General features: G+C 39.4%; 1 protein-coding gene across 4 annotated transcripts in view; it reads right to left on the minus strand.

Annotated features, from left to right (window-relative positions):
* Nucleotides 1-22,455, minus strand: part of ptbp3 (polypyrimidine tract binding protein 3) — a 92,215-nt gene that overhangs the window by 68,260 nt on the left and 1,500 nt on the right. The gene's annotated exons all lie outside the window — the stretch shown is intronic.

Raw genomic sequence — 22,455 nt, forward strand, 5'->3', positions numbered from 1 at the left:
GGAATTAGGATACAGCGAACTAGAAGATGTCAGAGTGAGCAGAATTCTGGACAAGGTGGTGATTACAATGCATGCAGAATGGGAAACCAGTCAGGAGCATAGTGGAATTGACAAGTCCAAGGATGAAGTTTCATTCGCGGACAGACTGTGGTAGTGCCACAATCAGTTGCAACTGCGCTAATAGCACTTCGATTTGCTTTAGTCTGGACATACATGACAAGAAATAATCAAATATAAAATTGTGCCTTGTGGGCCAGGTATGGCCTTAGTACTATCATATGTACACCCCTCCTGTGATCTACCTACACAATTTCAGACCTCAGCCATGCTGTTGAGTAGATGGTGAATGAAATTTTGCTCTCGCACTTGCGCTCAGAAATTTGGAAACTGATATCATTTTGATAGAATATATTTGCAATCTGAATTCACACATTTTATAATATTGGAGTAACTGGTCAGCTGATGTAAATATCTGCAACCTATGTTACAAGCAGCAGTAACGTTGATCAGATGTTATGGCAAGTTGTAAACTCTTTATCCCCCGATGAACAAGAAAGTAGTTTCCTCACCATGGGCGATCCTCCCCTCCTTTGACAGGAGATTTCTTCACCTCTCTATTTGGGAAAAAAAAATTCTCCCACCGTTGACCATTTTCCTGTTTGAAGTACTTCACTGGTGTTGCTTCACAAGTCTCTGCCTTCCTTTCCTGGACATCCATGTTTAAATCGTGTAGGTAGACCACAGGAGGGGTGTACAAATGATAGTACGAAGGCTATACCTGGCCCACAAGGTACAATTTTATATTTGATTATTTCTTAGTCATGTATATCCAGACTAAAGCAAATTGAAGTGCTTTAGCACAGTTGCAAGACCACAAAAGCCTAAATCAGACTACCCTGATGTGCACTGACAACTTGAGATGTATTTAAATTAATGATAATGTTTACCTATGCTTTACATATGACGTACTAGACCCAAGGTCTGAATAACACAGACAAAGTTTGAACATTCCTCCTAACCTTGGTAATGTTTGGAAACCCAGCTGTACACTTAACTGGCCACTGTAAATGATTTGAAAGCCAACTGACTCAACTCCCATTTTCATTGATTTACAAGTGACATTAGCTCAGATTCCCATGATGGATATTCCTCAAGCTATTTGAGGTAAACACATCCATCTTTCAAGGCATGGTGGCATAGTGGTTAGCACTGCTACTTCACAGCGCCAGCGACCCAAGTTCTATTGCAGCCTTGGTTGACTGTGCGGAGTTTGCACATTCTCGTGTTTACGTGGGTTTCCTCCGGGTGCTCCGGTTTCTCCCCTCATTGCAGGTTAGGTGGATTTGTCATGGTAAATGCATAGAGTAACGGGCCTGAGTAAGATGCTCTTTCAGAGAATCAGTGCAAACTTGATGGGCCCAACAGCCGCCTTCTGCACTGTAAGGGTTCTATGGGATTTTATGGATTGAATGGCCACAACAATTAGCAAACTTTAGTCAAATAAATTGCAAATAAAGTATTTTTTGCCAACTTCAAATATTTTTCTTCCACTTTTAAAATAGGCTGGGTAGCATGCAAGGCAATTAAATTTCTGTTCTTCAAAACATTGAAAGTTTAGTTCAATTTTAAGAGACACAGAAGAGAGAAAATCTGACTTTCTAAAAGAAAATTGTCTGGGAAATAATGAACATATCAAATAAACAGATGTTGACAAATTTGATTCATGTTAACGCGCTGCATATGTTTCATACAGAACCAATACCGTACTTACAATGATAAAGCTTTCTCAGAATCTAAACTACTGAGATTATGGTAGCCAAACAATTCTGAACATTCTTCCCTCCCTTCCCAATGCAGTGTTAATGTACTTGTATGATCTTTTCATCCTCTACTCCATGTTGGGTGGTTTGATAAGCAATTGTATCAATTGACTAATGGCAGCTACATGAAGTTGAGACTCATTAATGCATAAAAACATTAGAACACTTGTTTAAGTACAAATGGAAAAGCTACAATTCTCAACCTAATGCATTTAGCAGTGTCCTTAAAGTTAACCACGATTAGTTCAAGTTTTAAATTTTGAATTAAGTAAACATTGCACACAAACACGGTTCAAAATAACTTAATTTTAAGCAAAGATATCAATTAGGAAATGATGCAAGTCACAACTATTAATGTTATGTAACCATGGCATACAAGAAACAGGAGAAAAACAGATGATGCCAATCTCTTCTTGTCTGAACTGCACTATTTGTTAGTAAAGCCATAGTTTGTTTTTGAAGAACTGGGGTCATGGAAGTGAACAGCCATTACTCAAGTTGCTTATTGCAAAACTGGCAAAAGAAATGAACTGGCCCCATTTATAATACATATTAGGCATCATATCTATAATACTTGCATGGAGTTGCTAAATCTTTGCACAAATTGTGTTTAGTATCAGATAGCTTGGCTGGTACAAAAAGGGGCAAAATGACAAACATTAAAAGAGAAAATCTCCAGGAAGTCATTAGTAATCAAGATACTCATTACATGTTCATCGTGCATTCAATTAATTCTCCAACTGAAAATCATTATACTGCACCCTGATAAAGACACCAGTAAGATTTGGCAAAGAAAGCCGTTCAGTTGTTTGCCAGTTGCAGTTTAGGGCGACCATACATAAATTTAGTACTTGCATTTGATAAGTGAAAGGGCAGAAATGTAGTTTGGTTTTAACTCAGCAAGATTACACAGTACGATTTGAATATTAGTTTTCAGATTTCTAAAACCCAATAGATTTACAAACCTAGTAGATAAATATGCATTATAGATTTTATAAATGAAAAGATTGCAAATTAATCAAGCAAAACTACAGCTGAATGCTCCTTGAAATCTTTTGTTTCAATAAAAATATACTGTTTTATACACTGTTACCAAAAGAGGAGACGCTGGACAATCATCTGTAAGGAGACAGTGGCTACTGTTACAATCCCAGTTGATGTTATAACTGGACGGAACATTCCAGAATGGAACCCTGGCTCAAAACACCGAGACTTTTACTTTATTCATAAACCGTGGAGGAACAGGACCACTAACTAGTTTTAACAAGAAAAAATATATTGAACATGAAAATATTGGATGATATGACATTCCTTCATTCCCTCCACCCTTACCAAAAACACATTAACAAGTACATCTTGAGCGACAATGGTCTCATTGACACAAAATCCCTTTAAGCTCAGATTGGTTATGGTCAAATATACACAATCGGCTCTGAACCCAAGTCAATGTAATGTCTGTGGATTTCTCCTCAGAATCCCCCAGATGATTGGCACGCGAGAGTTCCCCAACTCCAATCCCAAAAACACTAACAATAAGGCTTTCCATAAACAGTTTGCATTCCAAAATCCAATGCAAGTTTTTCAAATGACTCAATCAACATTTCTCCTGCACTTTTAACAGCAATTCCGGGTTTTAATCACCTCCTTTAGGATTTGTTTTGACTGCTCTACCAACTGTTCACGTTTGTTTTAACTCTCTCAATTCCCAGGCTCTTAAAATGGCATCAATTTTTTGATTTACCCCTGAAGTCCGCTTTCCCACTTCAAATCAAGTTACTGCAATTGTCTGTAACTCGGAACACTGTTTATTCTTCTTTGAATTCTTCTGCTCTCAACTTCAGTCATCTCAAGACATTATTTTTGTCCTAATTCCCTGGTTATCTCGACAGTAACTGGTTCTTTGGGAAGCCTGCCACTTTTCAGCTCCTGTCCTGTCCGTCTGTCTCCTGGTAAAGTTCAGAGATGTTCACTCTCTGGTATCTTTCCTCAACTACAACATACCCAGCTGAAACTAAGCGATTCTACCATACAAGTCCCGCAGTTGCTAAGCAACTACTGGTAGTTATTTACTCTTCACAACGTAGCACTTTCTAAGCACAATAAAAACAGCTGGAACTGATCCAACCCCCAAACATACAAACATATTTGTCCAATATAAATCTAACTACAGGTCTGATCTTTCCAGGCACAGAAATATTAAATTAAGCTTGAAACAATAGCTTATTTGTAATATTTACACATACAAATAAATTCCTTAAAACTACCAGTAGTTTCCCAACATTACTTAGTTTAAAAAAAGCAAGATGTAGGGTCAAAGCACAATGATTTGTGAAGGGCTCAAAACCATTAGATTGCTTGCATAAATATCAAATATTCTGATGAGATGTCATCACTGTCATGTAAACAATACTGCTGGCTTGCTTTTAAAAAAATATACTGGGATACATTCCTTCCCCTAGCAATTATCGAACAACTCAATGTAGAAATCTTGGGAGAGGACAGGTCTTGGGGAGACAATGGCCTAGTGGTATCATTGCTACACTATTAATCCAGAAACTCAGGTAATGTTCTGGGGACCAGAGTTCGAATTCCGTCATGGCAGATGGTGGAATTTGCATTCAATTTTTTTTTAAATCTGGAATTAAGAATCTACTGATGACCATGAAACCATTGTCAATTGTCAGAAAAACCCATCTGGTTCACTAATATCCATTAGGTAAGGAAATCTGCCATCCTTACCCGGTCTGGCCTACATGTGACTAGACCCACAGCAAATGGTTGACTCTCAACTGCCCTTGGGTAACTAGGGAAGGCCAATAAATGCTGGCCAGCTAGTGACTGACGCCCATGTCCCATGAATGAATTTTTTAAAAGGCTACAATTCACTCCCAACTATCCCACCCCCATGCACCCATTAATTGAACAGCTTGCCAACATGCAATATCATGAGTCAACATGAAAGATGAGCACTTGAAATAATGGAAGGCAACCAGCCATTAAATCTAAGACCAGAAATTTTCTAGCCTGCAAAATTATTCCACCAAATGCAAAGTCATCATTTTAAACAGATTCAAAATGTGATATACTTGTAACTTTATGTAAAGAGGCTAAAATACAAAAGGTTCAAAATCACAATATTTGTCTGAAAAATGGAATCTTTCCATTGGCTGCTTCAGGGTGGCCAACTACTTACTATCGAGTTCTGCTAACTGGGTTGTATGTGCAAATTTGTAGTTATTTTACTACTGGAAAGTCTTTCCAGATTTACTAAAGAAATTGTACCAGATTTACCATGCAAACCGTACCCTGATCATTTCCACACTAATTTACAATCAGTAAAGTCAGCTTCCGGCACAAGGGATCAGACATCTGACTGATTCATGACAAAAAACAATATTTAAAAACAACTCTGTGGAAGAGTTCCACTCTTTGGCAGTTACTGCCAATTATATTTCAGACTTTTTTTTAGAACAAAGATCAGGACATTATTTAAAGGATGACCTATAACAATCATGTCAGAAAACTAACTTTTGGTCCTCTCTATACCTTCCCCGCAACCCACCCCTATTATCCCCAAGTTTTTACTGGCTTGGAGGAAACAGCAATCAATCTTAATGAACAGCAAATGCAGTAAAAGGAACCAGATGTAGTTTCATGTTTTCCTGTGTCCATTGTCAGGCAGCAATATCCTGCACACACATTTCAAACAAACAGAAAATCTGCTCAGGATCGGAAATTTAAAAAAGGAAAAACTGCAAATGCTAATATTTCTGAATTAAAAAACAGGAAATAGGATAAATGCTCAGTGGGTCAGACAGCATCTGTGGAGCGAGGAAGGCAGTGAAAATAATTTTAGCTGATTTTTGTCAGAAGCATGGTTGACACTTTGATTTGGACATTTATGTACCCACAGCATACATGACCACCACCAACCCTCTTCAATTTAGTCCCTTCAAATTTCAACATTCAATGAAATCCCTAGTGCAGGAGGAGGCCATTCAGCTCATTAAGCCTGCAACAACAATCCCACCCAGGCCCAAAGCCCGTATTTACCCTGCTAATCCCCCCTGACACTAAAGGGGCAATTTAGCATGGCCAATCCACCTAACCTGCAATCTTTGGACTGTGGGAAGAAACCAGAGCACCCGGAGGAAACTCCACACAGCAGTCACCCAAGGTTGGAATTGAACCCGGGTCCCTGGCACTGTGAGGCAACAGTGCTACCCACTATGCTACCGTGCCATCCAATATTCTTCTCTCCAATTCCATATCTATAGATATACTAAATGAGAGCAGACTCAGATCATTTATTATGAAGCATCACTGAGCGCAGCTTTCTAATTTAAGAAATATTTTCAGCCCAGTAATTTACTTTCTGAACTGCAACAAACCCACTCACCACTACGCTCAACATAACATTCTTGCCACAAGTCTGCTACGTGGTATCTTATCAAAGGCATTTTGAAAATCCATACTCACTATTTCATTTGTCTATATTCACATTTTTTTAAAAAAAGAATTCTCCAAGGCTGGAGAAAATGTCATTTAGAAATCGACAACAACCAACTCCCACTAACTCATTATTTTCATCCAATAATAGAGTTCCAGTAGTTTACCAACTCATGATTTCCTGGTTTATCCGTGTCTTTTTGTGTGACTGGGAGTTTCCACCTTAGTTTCTTCCCAGATGCATAGAAAATTATATAGTCTGAACTTATTCTAGGTTTCTCCTCCTCAGCCTAAGGTCCCCCGCTTGTTAGAATTTGGCTATCTTAAGCGCAACCAACTTTAGTGCCATCTGTGCAACTAACTTCCACTCAAACTTCTGCAAACTCAGTATTTACATGCTCAAACTATAATAACCACCGACATTAGTGTAACTAAAACAGGGATATAGTGTAACAACTTGGGTGGTTATCACAGTCAACCAGCTTCAGTTCTAATTTTTAAACACAGGATAATGGCCAGACCTGACAACTCTGGAAGGGGAAACTCTGCCAAAGGCCATGACTGCTGATACCAATTATAATATTTACCCCTTCCTGCACTGGCTTTAACATACTCAGGCAGTTACATACCAAAAGATGACATCCAAAATATTGATCCATCTTTCTCTACAGGTGCAGCTGATTTACTGTGCATCTCCAGCATTCTCTGTGGTTGGAGATTTCCAACACTGGCAGTGAAAAATCACTAAGAAGCACATTTAAATAGAATTTACCCATGAATAGAATTTAACAAGTTGCAAAAAATCATTTAAACTAATCTTTGCACAATATTTTTGCCACAGCAATGGTTGAGATATTCAAACATGTCAATGTGAAAAGACTAAGAATCATAGATTCAGAAAATTCAAGATAACCAAACACCTTGAAAAGCACAGAACTAGAGTTAAATTCTTCTTTTAGTGGAATCGGGAATTCAATCAACAAATCAGTTCTCCCTTTCCAACAGTTGCCACAATACACAAGGTATGAATGTCTCAGCTTCATTGTAGAGTTGCAATGGAATGGCTCAGGTTGGATAAAATATGTTGCTTCCCAATTCTAAAGATACTTAACTACAAATGATTACTGACGTTTCTGTAGTTAATTGGGAGGAACCAGATTTTTCTGTACATCAGAATAACATTGGAACAGAACTTCAGAAATACAACGACATGCAGCTTTAATGGAACTTAAAATTATCACATTGTAATTGTTCAAACTGTATCTCAAAACTCAATCCTTGTTTCCAAGCAGTACCAAGGAGCGCTGCATTATCCATTGTTCAAATAAGGTGCTAAACTGCGAGCCAGTCTGCCTCTTCAGGGTTGAAGTAAATGAAGTAACATCAAAAAGCAAGGAGTTCTGCTCTGATCAAAATTTATTCCATAAACAAATCAACCCAATTATCTCATTGTTGTCCAAGGACCTTTGCTGCACACAAATTTGGAACCATGTTTCCCTACATTCCAGCAGTGATTAACTTCAATTATACTTATTCAACTGTGAAGTGCTTCCAGGATGCGAGTGGCACTACTATAACAAAAATAACCTGCCTGTCCCAAGCTCCACTGCAGTCTGTGTAGGGTCCATATTTACACAATGCACACTGACAACCTGTCGGATGTTGTTGAAACCCAATACATCATGGAACATACGTCAGTTATGATCTTTGGTAATTAATAAAGCAACGTACCTGACAAAGAAATGGGCACTGACATGTTTTAACTGTTTCAACTGCTATCTTCTCATTCAAATTCAAGAAGTTAGGCCACATTTTAAAAAAATATTACTTTTTTCTCCCATTACATTGTTCAAGCCTAGCAAGAAAAGCAAACTTTGGCAATGTCACTGTCAAAGCTAAGCTACACATTCATTTCTCTTCCCTCCCCATTAAGCACCTGATCTCCAATACAATTTTGGGGACATGAGAAGAAACACAGAACATTGCTCCCTTCCCCAACTGAGAAATTTCATTTGCAAAGAATGAGTAATAGTTCTTGGGAAAACTTTGAAACCTCAGGAGAAAATGAACTATATTTGTCACAACAATGCCAAAATGAACAAAATAATGGAACACACACCAAAGTTCAACACAGAATTTACTATATGCACAATCCTAATGATTTATTCAATCCAGTCTTTAGAACTAATAATACAATTGACATGAATAATTCATTATAGGTTAATCACTTCCTGAATGTGTTTCAAATGCTGACACTTTTGATGCTCAATGTTCTTTATCTCATTCCATTGAGGATACTTTCCTGCTCTATTATAAACGCGCCTGTATGTTGAAGCTGCCATTTTATACAAGTATTATTTTCAAAGTCTCTATTAACCTGTGCTCTGAAGGGGCAGGGAGAAGAAAGAGAAAGGAAACAGGGTGGAAGTGGATAGGTACTGTTTCTCCCAACAGAGAACAAAACGTGAACTGTTCAGTCAGATCATCTAATGAAAGTGTTATTTTATCAACTGAATGAGTCACTAAATAAATGACACTGCAATAATCACTGCACTGACCAGCTTGGGTCACTGTGTGGCGTTTTCACATTCTCCCTGTGTCTGCGCGGGTTTCCTCCGGGTGCTCCGGTTTCCTCCCACATTCTGAAAGACGTGCTGGTTAGGTGCATTGACCCGAACAGGCGTCGGAATGTGGCGACTAGGGGAATTTCACAGTATCATTGCAGTGTTAATGCAACCATTACTTGTGACAAATAAACCTTGAAACAAAAAGTTTTAATCCTCCAAGTTTCAATATCATGTGAAGACAGCAATACAAATTGCATACACTAAAAAATGAAAAACATTTTAAATGCCATGGCCTGTTAAAAGCCAAGCAGATAAGATTACATGTAGCTGTGATGAATCCGATATCAACTTCACAGACAGTTGAAGTAGCAGAAAATCACAATCCTCAAGTAAAGGAAGTGGGGCTGATACATGTAATGGCTCAATTTGCCTTTTCTGAAAGAAATTTCACTTTCGGAGCCATTTCTTATGCAAACAAACTTCAAGTGGGTAGTGCAGTAAATAGTACATGTCAATTATTTTTCCTTGTTGTTCCCTTCCCAAAACGTCTCTCTTGCAGTAGCTATGCTTTACAGATACTACTTACGCTCCAGTAATTTGCCCACACAGCATTCCATTTGGATATGAATCTTGCAGTAATGTCACCAAGTTAACTGACAGCAGAAAACTTTAAATGCTGATGCCAGACAATGGAAAAGCACTTCTATTGGAGATTGCAACTTAATAATCAGAAACCTTGGTCACTCTTATTTTCCTTAACACAAAAGCTAAGGAAGCCAACTACAAAGCTATTGGCATCAGCTGGGCCTAGGATTCAAATTCCCTCCCTCCAAGCCTACATGCCTTAAATGCTCACTGGATAAACTTGAAGGGTTGCAGAAATAGGTGGGGGAAGTACAGCAAGTAAACCATTTGCCAAAGTGACTCCTGTTATTAGCTGTTTATGTGCACACTAAATTTGCATCTCAAGAATATCAAGCACACAACATCTAAGCATTACATCAATGCTTTAAAATACACAGTGGGGTATGTCCTCACTTCAAGTTGTAGTTGTTTTCCTGAAAAATGCAACTTTAAGTGAAACAACTTTCAGATCAGATACTCCCTTTCAAACCAATGTGAAAGCTGCAGTTCAGATCTGTCAAACACTTTCCATCTGAAACAAAACTTTATATCCTGTAAGTTGAAATATATCACAGTACTAAATATTTTTATACATTTACCAATATAGATAAAAATATGCTGACTCTCTTTACTCAAATACTGCTTTCCAAACCTCCCACTCACCAGGATCCTGCTCCCTAACCCTTCCATTATTCATTTCTCCCACTCACTGCTTCCCTCTCCATACCCTCACTGAGTGAGGGCTCTCAAGGTGTTTGACAAGAAGCAGGAAGAGCAGCTTCAACTTGCAGGAGGTAAGCTACAAGGTGGAGAAATAGTGAGGAGGGGGGGTCGACAGAAACCAAGAGGGTCAGGAAGCAGGAGGGGCCAGGAACAGAAGGTCAGCAACATCCAAAAGTCGGAGAGTGGGTGAAGCCATGAGCCAATGTGTCTGAGGGGAAGGGACAGGAAAGAGCGCTCCAAATGGGGCTGATCAGGTCATGCAATTCAACAAGAGACTTGGCGCGAAAGGACTTTAAAACAAAACTCCTGATGCTAAAAGCGAATACAGCCCCATTAATTGACCAACATTAAGAGTGGAACGACAAAAACATGGGCATACTGTATTGGAAAAAAGTGAAACCTGCCTTGTAAATTCAAGTACACGAAAAACACATGGGAGCGAACCACGTTTACAAGATCAAAAATTGCCATAGGTTTTATACTTTTGACAATAAAACACAATCAAATCCAGTCTAATTTCCTGCTGTATGCATTTAGGTTGGTATACGGGTCACAATGGTGGCAGTGGTATTAAGCAATAACTTTAACCAGAGATTGTGCAGCAAGTTGCTGCAACTCATCCAAGGGACAGAACTTGTTCATTCCCACAATTTTAATTCTCAAGCTCAAGGACTCATGCGTCAAAGTAATGGGAGAATCCATCACCACACAAAGATCTTTTCCAACAGGGAGAGCGCAAGTGAGAAAAGAGACTCCCCAATCAAAAAGAAAAAGATTCAACGTTTAAAAAATTATTGGCTCCAATAATTTTAAATGTGTCTCCATCCACTGTTATGATCAGATATAGAAGGGGATTAAACACACCCTTCTTTTCCCACGCTGTTTGGCTATCACAGGTTTTTTAAATATGCATATACCAATTCTGTGACTGCTTAACTGCTCACAGGCTGTGATCATAAAATAACCAATCTGACAGATTTTTGACTTTAGCAAAGAGGTTAGCTTTATTATATTCAACCCAATCAAAGAGTAGTTGGAATACTGTGGGCAGGTTTTTTTTTAAATTCTGGGACCTGGGTATCGCCGGCTGGCCAGCATTCCTTGGACGGACGGACACGTGCACACCTCCTCCACAAATGGCAGTTGATGCTAGATCAGTTGCTACCTTTAAAATCATAGATAAAACTTTGTTAAGCAAAGATATTAATAAAAAGGCAGGTATATGGAGTTAGGCCACGGATCAGCCACGATCTCATTAAGTGGCAGAACAGACTCAGTGGGCTGAATGGCCTACTCCTTTTCCCATGCTCTTAAGTAAAATAAAGTACCCTCTGATTTTCACACGCACATTTGAAGTTCACTGACACAAATTAAAGTGTTGAAAGATCAATTAATCAAATTTAGAGTTAGTCCAGGAATATAGAAGGGGTATAAGTTCCATAGTTGTTGATTTGGCTGGCTTCAGGATTAATTTGGTGGCTCTATTCTTTCCTTTGGGGCTGCGATTTAAAGATGCAGCCCGTCCAATTTGGTTGTCCTCCTGAAACAGTATAATTGCTTCAAAGGTCTGTCTGCAGCAGGGACATTCCTGGGTGGCTGCAGCCAGCAAATTTTTGAAAACTTGCCAGGTAGGCTGGAGAGAGGGAGGATGGAAGGACCTCACTTGGATCTCCTCTGGTTAGCCTTAGCTGTTTTAATTTTTCCTACAGAGAAAGCAAGTTGCTTACACACAAAGGGTGAGCTTTTCCTTTCCTTCGCCATGTACAGTATGCTTTGTCTGTATCACGCACAAGAAACAATACTTTTCACTGTGTACTATTGTGACAATAATAAATCAAATCAAAAAACAATTTAAATTTGCCTTGACCATACTCTCCAGGGAGTGCATTCCAGATCCTGACCACACACTGGTCACCAACTATCACTTCACCCACTTGTCCTTCTTCAAATCTTGAATTGTATCTTTTGCTGGATTCGTCACTAATTTTCCTGGACACACTGCACGAATTTTTTTGCTGAGTGCCCCTTATATTGTTTGCATCCCAGTTGATATTGGGATAGTTGAAGTCTCCCTGGAATCATTGCCGTAAATCTTTTCTGCATTCTTTCCAATGACCTTCCTGAAGCACATTGCCCAGGATTGGACACAATTGAGGCTGAACCAGTGCTTTATAACAATTCAGCAGGAGACTGTGAAATTGCATGTTCTCCCTGTGTCTGCGTGGTTTCCTCCCACACTCCAAAGATGTGCGGATTAGCATGCTAAATTGCTCCTTTGTTTTAGGTGGAAATAGCAGGGTGTATATGTGGGGCTATGGGGATCGTGCTTGGATGGGATTGTCTTGGGTGCAGGCTCGATGGGCCGAATGGCTTCCTCCTGCGCTGCAGGGATTCTATGATTCTAACGTATCTACCTTGCTTTTGTACTCCATGCTTTAACCACTTTCTCAACCTGCCTACCATCTTCAATGATTGTCCACATATACCCCCAGACTCCTCTGCTCCTGTAACCCATTCAGAATATTACCCTATATTCTACATTGCCTTTCTTCACTCCTACTACCAGAAAGCATCACTTCATGTTTTTCCCACATCAAATTTAATCTGCCATGTGTTCAGTCATTTCATTTATGCCCTCCTGAAGTCCATCATCAGCCTCCTTTCACAGTTCACAATACTGTACTTTCAAAGTTTTGTCATTCAAAACAGAAATGCCAGGAATACTCAACCGGTCTGACAGTAATGGCAGACTAAGTGAGTTAACATTTCAGGGCAAAGACCTTCCACCAGAATAAAATGCTACAGACCTGAAAAATTAACTGGAAGAGTGTCTGCAGTGAATCTAATCTCAACTACTTCAAAGTATTTTGTTATGTATTGTTTTTCTAATTGGCAGATATGTTATTCCAAATACCTATGCTCGGCAGTACACAAGTCAAAGCTCATCCTACAACAGAGATCTGCGCGAAGGTATCATTCATGCCCCAATTCTGTTTAAAATTTCAGATATGTAAAAAATGCAAACATTTACTTCTGAGTTTTCATTTACAATTTCAAAGCAGCAACATGGAACATTTGTAGGGGAAAGAATGTGCAAGTGGGAATTCCTAAGATTGGATTTAAATTATCTTCATCAAGCATATCTGAAAAATCAGTCCTATATTTAGCCACATGCATCTACCCAATGACATGCAGTTTGAGTCTCTAAGTCCTAATAGCAGTCTATCATCTTGAAAAACATATTGACCCTGAACAACAACTCCCATCAGCACTTATTATTGAGTAAATCAGACAGCAAATTCCTAGCGAGTGCACAAGTATAATCCAATGTGGAAATAACAAAGCTGATATCCGAATTGCCCTGTTCTGCCAGAAACCATATCCAACCCAGAGGTTTGCCACTGAAAACAAGTGAACATACTGAAATCTTCCATTACTAATTTCCTACTCCCATCACTGAACTCCCAACGTGATATTCATATGTGGTTTTATGTTGGCTTCATACCTCCATTCCTGACTGACCCCGTACTCAATAAATCTGGCAGCACAAGTTGGGGCATGTCCAGTCAAGTATGCATGAAAATTTTAACAGCATGATAAAGTTTAATTGCTGCCAAATAAGCTGAACTACTGAAAATTACAAGTGTGGTATGCATCTCATTCCAGTTGGAAAATTAAAAAAATTTAACTAAGAGATCTACTTACTCTGATCTCTATTAATCCCTTTTCTACCTACTGTACATGATTTGGCATTACTCTACCTTACATTTCTTGCCTTAAGACGGTCTGTCTCAGTAAGGATTCAATGGCTTAACATTGCCCCAATTCCCTCTAAAGGGTAGTTCACTTTCTGAATTTCTAATTATCAGATGTGCCAGTTTAAAAGCCCATAGAAAACTCTGTAGCCAAATTTAAGTGCAATGCATGTTTCGCATCAATCATTAGCCTCTGACTGTAAAATTCCAGTCATTATATCAAACAATCATCTTGGAACCATGTAAACATGCCAGTCTTTTACATGAATATCATCAGCAGGTTTACATTCAATCTGCTTTTAGCAGTCTAGCCTGCAATGCTTGTAAATAACCTCCCCAAAAATACACTACATAACCCTAAACTCCTAGCACTGTATAAAACCTTTAAGCTTTACTCAATGTAACTGTGGACAAATTAATACTTAAAAGCTTACCATAAGAAACATCTTTGGTATAAAAAATATCAAAACATCACGAAGCTATTTTAAGAAAATGCCACAAAGCATAAATTCAACTCTTCCGTCTATGTTGATTTAACTGGGCAAATAAGTCAATCAGGAGTCCCACACCTGATTACCGTGCAGAAACCAAGTGTGTTACACCAGAAAGGAACATGTGACAATTCTGAGACTCAGGATTATAACAGTGGATTGCTACTTAGCACTGTCGACATTAGACAAGGGCAGGATCATCAGTGATAAAAGCAGAAAATGCTGGAAATACACAGCAAATAAGTCAGCGCCTGTGTTAACAGAAACACCATCAACCTTTCAGATTGATGACCTTTCATCACAAGATGCACAGGCTTACTCTTTAAACCTCACTATCTCTGCATACGATAATGGCTACTTAAACAAGATTTGAGTATGCCAGTCACAGAACTGCATTCCAACAACCATCTGACACCTTCAAGAGGAGGGAAGGAAATTATTGAACAGGTTCTTATAGATGCCCATGTAGCATCACAAGATGTGCAGGCTTACTCTTTAAACCTCACTTACAGATAGCATACTACAGGTTTCTAATGTAATGAAGTATCCTGCCACCCATCAAGTAATTTTCATTGAACGGATAATTCGTTGTGCTCCAAATGCTGTAAACTGGGCTGAGATTGGAAAACTGACCATTTTGGCTAAGATTGTTTCAGCTAGTGTTTAAGAGGTCAGAATGGCCCTGAAAAGAAAAGTTGCTGTCCAGACTGTTTAAATAAAGGGTATGTCATGGTGGCAAGCAGTCTAGAAAGGTCAGTTTGTTTTCATCCTAGGTAGCATGATCCACCCTGAGAAAGCAACAAATTAGTCACAAGACTAAACACAGTTATGGCACTGTCTACCAGTGCCTGCTCTAAACAGAAAATCTATGATTTCAACAATTCATTTGGGAGTTTTGTGAACACTAATCACTAGCTAATTTAACATACAACGAAGTGCCTTATGTTCTAAATTTAAACAGTTAATGCCCTAGGCCAAAGCGTCTAGATTTAAGAGAAGCTTTTAAAACATTAACACCTCAGTTGGAAAAATGAAAGTCTGAACAGTTAAATATTAGGTCAAATTATCATTTGCATGGCCATCAGGATAGTCTTAGCATTCATGTTATTGGTAACATCACAGGATAATGTTTATGCTGTCATTCTTTGTGGTTACTCTGCTGAAAAGGAAAACAGCAATTAAATCAATTCTCCGAACACTAGGTATATGTAGTTAACATGGTCATTAGACAACAAAATAGGCATGTTTGTGCAGTACTGGCTTCTGGGTAATTACCTAGTAAATGTGCAACAGCTGTTTTTCAGCTTTACTCCTCCAGGGCCCTAATATTTACAATCTACCCAGCAATCGTAAAGACCAATCCTCAAACTGGACTGATTCTTTTCAAATTTAATTCCGATTATGGAATCTAATTTCTGGGTGTCAAACAGAAAAAATAGGCAGAGCAACATTTTTAAACACAGAAATTCACTCCAAGGATTGTTGTACAAGATATAAATGTCACTTCCAACTACTTGTTGCTAGTTGACTTGCCTAAATGGCAGTTTGGTTGATTCACAAGCTGAGACTTTGAATAAGTGGTTGATTTAGCAAGGTAGCTTTAATGTACTTCAAGATGAAGAAGTATTTAGTCAGCATGGTTTTGTGAGAGGGAGGTCATGCCTCACTAACCTGGTGGTGTTTTTTGAAGAAGTGACCAAAATGGTTGACGAAGGAAGGGCCGTGGATGTTGTCTATATGGACTTTAGTAAAGCGTTTGACAAAGTCCCTCATGGGAGGCTAGTGAAAAAGGTTGGATCTCATGGGATAAGGGGGGAGGTGGCTAGATGGGTGGAGAACTGGCTTGGTCATAGAAGACAGAGGGTGGTAGTGGAAGGGTCTTTTTCCGGCTGGAGGCCTGTGACTAGTGGTGTACCGCAGGGCTCTGTATTGGGACCTCTGCTGTTTGTGATTTATATAAATGATCTGGAAGAAGGAGTAACTGGGGTGATCAGTAAGTTTGCGGACGACACAAAACTGGCAGGACTTGCAGATAGTGAGGAACATTGTCAGAGGCTACAGAAGGATATAGATAGGCTGGAAATTTGGGCAAGGAAATGGCAGATGGAGTTCAATCCTGATAAATGCGAAGTGATGCATTTTGGTGGGAATAATGTAGGGAGGAGCTACACGATAAATGGAAGAACCATAAAGGGTGTAGAGACGCAGAGGGACCTGGGTGTGCAAGTCCACAGATCTTTGAAGGTGACGTCACAGGTGGAGAAGGTGGTGAAGAAGGCATATGGCATGCTTGCCTTTATAGGACGGGGCATAGAGTATAAAAGTTGGGGTCTGATGTTGCAGATGTATAGAACGTTGGTTCGGCCGCATTTGGAATACTGAGTCCAGTTCTGGTCGCCACACTACCAGAAGGACGTGGAGGCTTTGGAGAGAGTACAGAGGAGGTTTACCAGGATGTTGCCTGGTATGGAGGGGCTTGGTTATGAGGAGAGATTGGGGAAACTGGGGTTGTTCTCCTTGGAAAGACGGAGGATGAGGGGAGACTTAATAGAGGTGTATAAAATTATGAAAGGCATAGATAGGGTGAACGGTGGGGAGCTTTTCCCCGGGTCGGTGGTGACGTTCACGAGGGGTCATAGGTTCAAGGTGAAGGGGGGGGGGAGGTTTAACACAGATATCAGAAGGACATATTTTACACAGAGGGTGGTGGGGGCCTGGAATGTGTTGCCGGGCAAGGTGGTGGAGGTGGACACACTGGGAACGTTTAAGACTTATCTAGACAGCTATATGAACAGAGTGGGAATGGAGGGATACAAAAGAGTGGTCTAGTTTGGACCAGGGAGCGGCGCGGGCTAATTGTTCTTTGTTTCTCGTTTCAAGGCTTCATTCTATGATCATCTTGCTGATGCCAGTACAGAGCGAGACTGCGGATAGTTGGGAACCTGTCTCGGGGGCAGGGAATTCAGATGGTGTTCGTGGAAGTGGAAATGAATAGGGTTGGGAAGCATTTTCCGATCAGGGCCAGTGTGATCTCCTGGACTCGTTTCGATCGCCACAGGGGGTCGGAGAGGAATTTCCCAGATTTTTTTCCCCCATATTGGCCCTGGGGTTTTCGCCTCTCCCTGGAGATCACATGGTCTGGAATGGGGGGGGTGGGGGTGAGTTAATAGGTTGTGATGAACAAAGCATCGTAGCTGTGAGGGACAGCTCGGTGGATAGGATATTGGTATGTAGATAGGCTGGAAAATTGGGCGGGGATCCTGGATTCAATCCTGGACCGGGGAGCGGCGCAGGCTTGGAGGGCCGAAGGGCCTGTTCCTGTGCTGTATTGTTCTTTGTTGTTTGTATTTTAAGACAAGAACTCTCACAAAAGAAAGTAGTACATGGATTCTCAATGGATGATGTAACTAAGTGGCTGACTTGCAAGGCACTAGTCACTCATATAGGTTTATGAAATGAAACTTCATGAAATTCCACTAAGCAAATTGGTCAGCAAGTACAATTTTACCTTGCAATAAAGTATTTTTAAAACAAATATTCAAAGCCAGGTATCAAGATAATGATAATAGAAACTGGTGTGACAACTTTTTTTTTGCTGTGAACAACTTCACGTTGTTTGGGGTATTTGGATAGGTAGATCAGGCTTCAGGAAACAAAAGTAAACCAGTGCCTGAAAGTTTACAACATTAAATTAGATAAAATGCATCTCATGCTTAAAAGATCCTGCACCCCCGTCCTCCTAACCTGAGTCCATAGTTTCATAGTGTTGATTTTTAAGAGAACTGCAGAAGCCAAAATATGTAGATCATGAAATGAACGTTTTGGCTACAAAAATCTCTCTCAGACTACCTGGAGAAAACTGACAACACTTTCACTGCCTTTGAAAATGCAATATACACAATTTTATTTGCACCCAACTTGGCACCGAGTCAGGAAGTGCCTGAAACCACAGGAATCCAGTGACATCTTGCTAAAAAAGGGAAAAAGGTTGAAGTGATGGGGGAAAAACAATGATATAAACTTGTGATTAGAACTTGCTTCACACAATATAAATAGGTTGGACAGAATGGCACATTTTTGTGGGTGTGGCCACCGAGGATTTTAAGGGCAATGTCAATGAAAGATTTAGTTAAGTCGCACCAAGCCTTTTGTTAGGCCAGGGCATCCAGGAATACAGAACAAGGCTGGTAAATTGAATCAAGGTACAGATCAGCCGTGATTTAGCTGAATGGCAAACAGCCTGAGGGGCTACTTCTCTTCTTATGCAAGAGTACAATAAACTGGTCATAATGAATAATGAGGTTAAAGTCACATGCCTTTAATTTCAGAATATATTTGAGGGGGTACCTCACAAAAAGCATGGCTGAAATGTCATAAATTGATTGAACAGGAAAGCAGAGGTTTGGCCAATTTTAACACTACAACTTGGGGCAACTGGGACCAGTGGACAGGAATGCTTAGAATTGCTTCTGTTACCAATATCTAAATAGGACACCTACAAAATCTTGGGAGATGCACAAACATTACATTATGGGATCACATCATTGAAAAATGTAAACAAACCAGTGAAAACTATTACAAAATGAAAAATAGTGAGGTTGAAGACCCAAATTTAGCAATTATCATTGGATAGCTGCTACTGAAAATACATAAACATCGCAAAACAGATGCACATCAGGACTGCAGACTCAAAAACCAGTTCTGAACAAGGCGTAGTCCTATATTTCAGCTGTCATATACAATTATATTGTAAAATTAAATTAATTCAGAGCCAGCTCCTCTCCTACAAAAAAAACAAACAAACCCTCTCAACTTGCTGCTCTCAGCCACCAAATTTCAAATTCTGGTGCCAGCTGTTGGCACCATCTCTCAGTAAATTTATCACGCCATTCTTCTGCTACTGTGAACACAAATTTGAATACAGAACCAGCGATATGAAAAGGATATGCGCATATAGGTTAATAAATATAGGCAGGATTTCTTTTTTAAATATCACGGGAATTTTCAGGTGACAAATAATGAGCTAATGCCACCCAAACTGGTGAGACCACAACACCTCGTCAGGGATCAAATACTTATGAAGAAAGTGCAAAGAATTTACAAAACGGTCAAGCATTAAACCATGAAGCCACTAAAAACAGCTACTGAACCTAAGGATAGATGGAAGGTGAAAAGAGAAGTGCCATGATTCAACTTTCAATAAATAATTTTACAAAAGAGATGTTAAGACATATTTTAAAGAAAAAAGGTAACTTGAGCGGAGACTAAGCTTATAAAAACCAGAGTTACGGAAATAACTTCATCGCACAACTTTCAACAAAAGCACTGGACTGCCAACAAAATAGAAGGGTACGGTTACAAGGAAGGAAAAGTTTCACAATTGTCATTGTATTATGAAACAGCATCTACATGGCAGAACAGATTGAATGGCCGTTTCTCATTTCAACATTGTTTTGAATACATAAAATATTGAAGAATCCCATTTCAGTTGTGACAAATAATTTAGATGTTCTAAGTCTCCACAGTTTAGTTGCATTATATTTCAATTCAAAAATGCTCAAATATTTTCCTGACCAAAATGTAATCCACTCAATGTGAAAAAACCCAAGCTCTCGTACAAGGTAGGAAACCATAAAATGGAGTACATCATGACAGTAAATCTTCATCACTTTCAATTATAATAGGTGTAATCCTCCCAAAAGCATTTTCTGACAGCTCACCCAAGTGTAATGTCTCTATGTCTATATCCCAACGTTTCTTTCAAGTTTCATTCAGAAATAAGATCCTGAGCCCAAATCTATCCTTTCCCAATCAAATTCACTTGGATTCAGTTATATAGTAAACCCTTTCCACCATGAGGAACAATGAACTCAACTGTAATATCCTTTTCCAAAATGTTATCTCAAAGTGCATTGGAGGCGATGCAATTTGTTTTCTTCTCAATTTCAATATTATCATCAGTGAGAAAAAAAGTCAAATTACTGACACCAAACTGTAGATACCTCGTATCTAAAATTTAAGATTTCCCCATTAGAGGTAAGTTATGTTCAGAGCAATTCTACACAAATTGAAGTAGCAAAACTATGTCAACTTGCATTTGTATAGCAGCTTTACCTACACCCAGGTGCTTCACAGGAACATCAACAAAAATCTGACTGGGCCACATTAATAACATTAAAATATTTAACCTCAACATAAGTAAATTACAAGTGAAATAGAAACGGTTTTAGTATCTAGAAATCTCAAATTTCATTCTAGCACCCTCGTAGAGAAGAAACACGCAATTTGACTCAAAAAGCCATCTTCACTATATTAAACTGATCACACAGCATTTAATGCTGGTGTTTACCAAACTGAAAGCAATTCCATTCCCAGACCTCATAAATTCACTGAGCACTAAAACTCACTCTGATTGCTAAAATTACCTAACAGATGGTTGTTTCCAAAATAATCACAATTAATTCAATGCATAAGTCACCAAGCATCAAATCCATTGAGCAAAATGGCCAAAAACCCATCATGAAACATGCTGCTGGAAAAGAAAATCTTAACAGATACAAATGGCACAGGATGATTTTTAAAAAATCAATGTGGTGTCAGAACAGTGGGAGGAGTGTCAGATTTTTGTAGTAAGTTTTAAAATGAGAGAGGGGGAAGCAATTACGGCTGTGTCACTAACGAAAGCAATTTGAAAGCTTATGGTATTTGCTACCAAATAAACCTGTTGGACTTTAACCTGGTGTTGTGAGACTTCTTACTGTGTTCACTAATGAAAGAGCAGAGAGAAATACAGAGGGCAGTCAGGAAAATGGATGGTTTAAGGAATATATGGTTTGGTGAGACTACATTAGTGGAATAGCGATGGATCTCACTTTTAGAAACAAAAGAAATGGGAGTCCTTTTGTGAGAATCATCGTCATATTCAGAACTAGCTTAATTTGTGGGGTTTAGAATACCTAAACCTAGTGATACAATTGCTACAGTATATCCCTCCCGTCCCCGAAGTATGCGATGAAACAGAACTATTAGTGCAGTGCAATTTGAATTACAGTCAAACATTTCAGTGCAAATCCCGATTAAAATCTAAGGCTAGCAAAAACTGCTTCCGGGCCCAAGTCTTGCTATCAGCAAAAGAAAACAGCTCAGTGGGGGTGGCACAGTGGTTAGCACGGCTGCCTCGTAGTCCAGGAACCGGGTTCGATTCCCAGCTTGGGTCACTGTCTGTGTGGAATTTGCATTCTCCCTGTGTCTGCGTGGGTTTCCTCCGGGTGCCCCGGTTTCCTCCCACAGTCAAAGATGTGCGGGTTAGGCGGATTGGCCATGCTAAATTGCCCCTTGGTGTCAGGGGGACTAGTTAGGGTAAATGCTTGGGGCTATGGGGATAGGGCCTGGGTGGAATTGTGGTCGGTGCTGACTTGATGGGCCAAATGACCTCCTTCTGCACTGTAGGATTCTATGAATCACAGGCTGAAATTTTATTGATGTTCATAAATTACTAAATATTCACTTTTAAGGTTTGTGTCATCTGAACGCTAATTCTCTTATAAACACACCAACATACATGCTCTTGTACACAGTTTCTCCAGGGAGCCCATTAACTTATCAAGCAGATGTACACCATGGCTATGACAAGCAAAAGGGCACAATCATACGAAAACTTCAAAGATTCCTGGCTGAGCGAAGTCCCTAGAAATACCTACCTCAATCTGGATCACACTTGAATAAAATGCATGCCTGATTTTTACAAACACTTCAGGCAACACTGGTGGGTTAAACATGATTAATAATTCTGCTTCATAAACTCTGCTGTAGCACCTTTTAAAGGGGGGGAAAAAATCCACCAGAGTTTTATTGCAAATCCAAAGCACGTGAAACAGATCAACGAGCCCACAAAAGTATCGACCCAACAGGATATAAAAAAAGGTCCTTCTCAAACCAGATCCACATACTTCCTGTTGTTGTACTTTGATATCTTAGCTAAGCAGCTTCAGTGGAAAAAAAAAGTGATCAAGTAATCTGTAATTGT

The sequence above is a fragment of the Mustelus asterias genome, chromosome 6, assembly GCF_964213995.1.
Source record: "Mustelus asterias chromosome 6, sMusAst1.hap1.1, whole genome shotgun sequence".
In the NCBI taxonomy this organism is placed as follows: domain Eukaryota; kingdom Metazoa; phylum Chordata; class Chondrichthyes; order Carcharhiniformes; family Triakidae; genus Mustelus; species Mustelus asterias.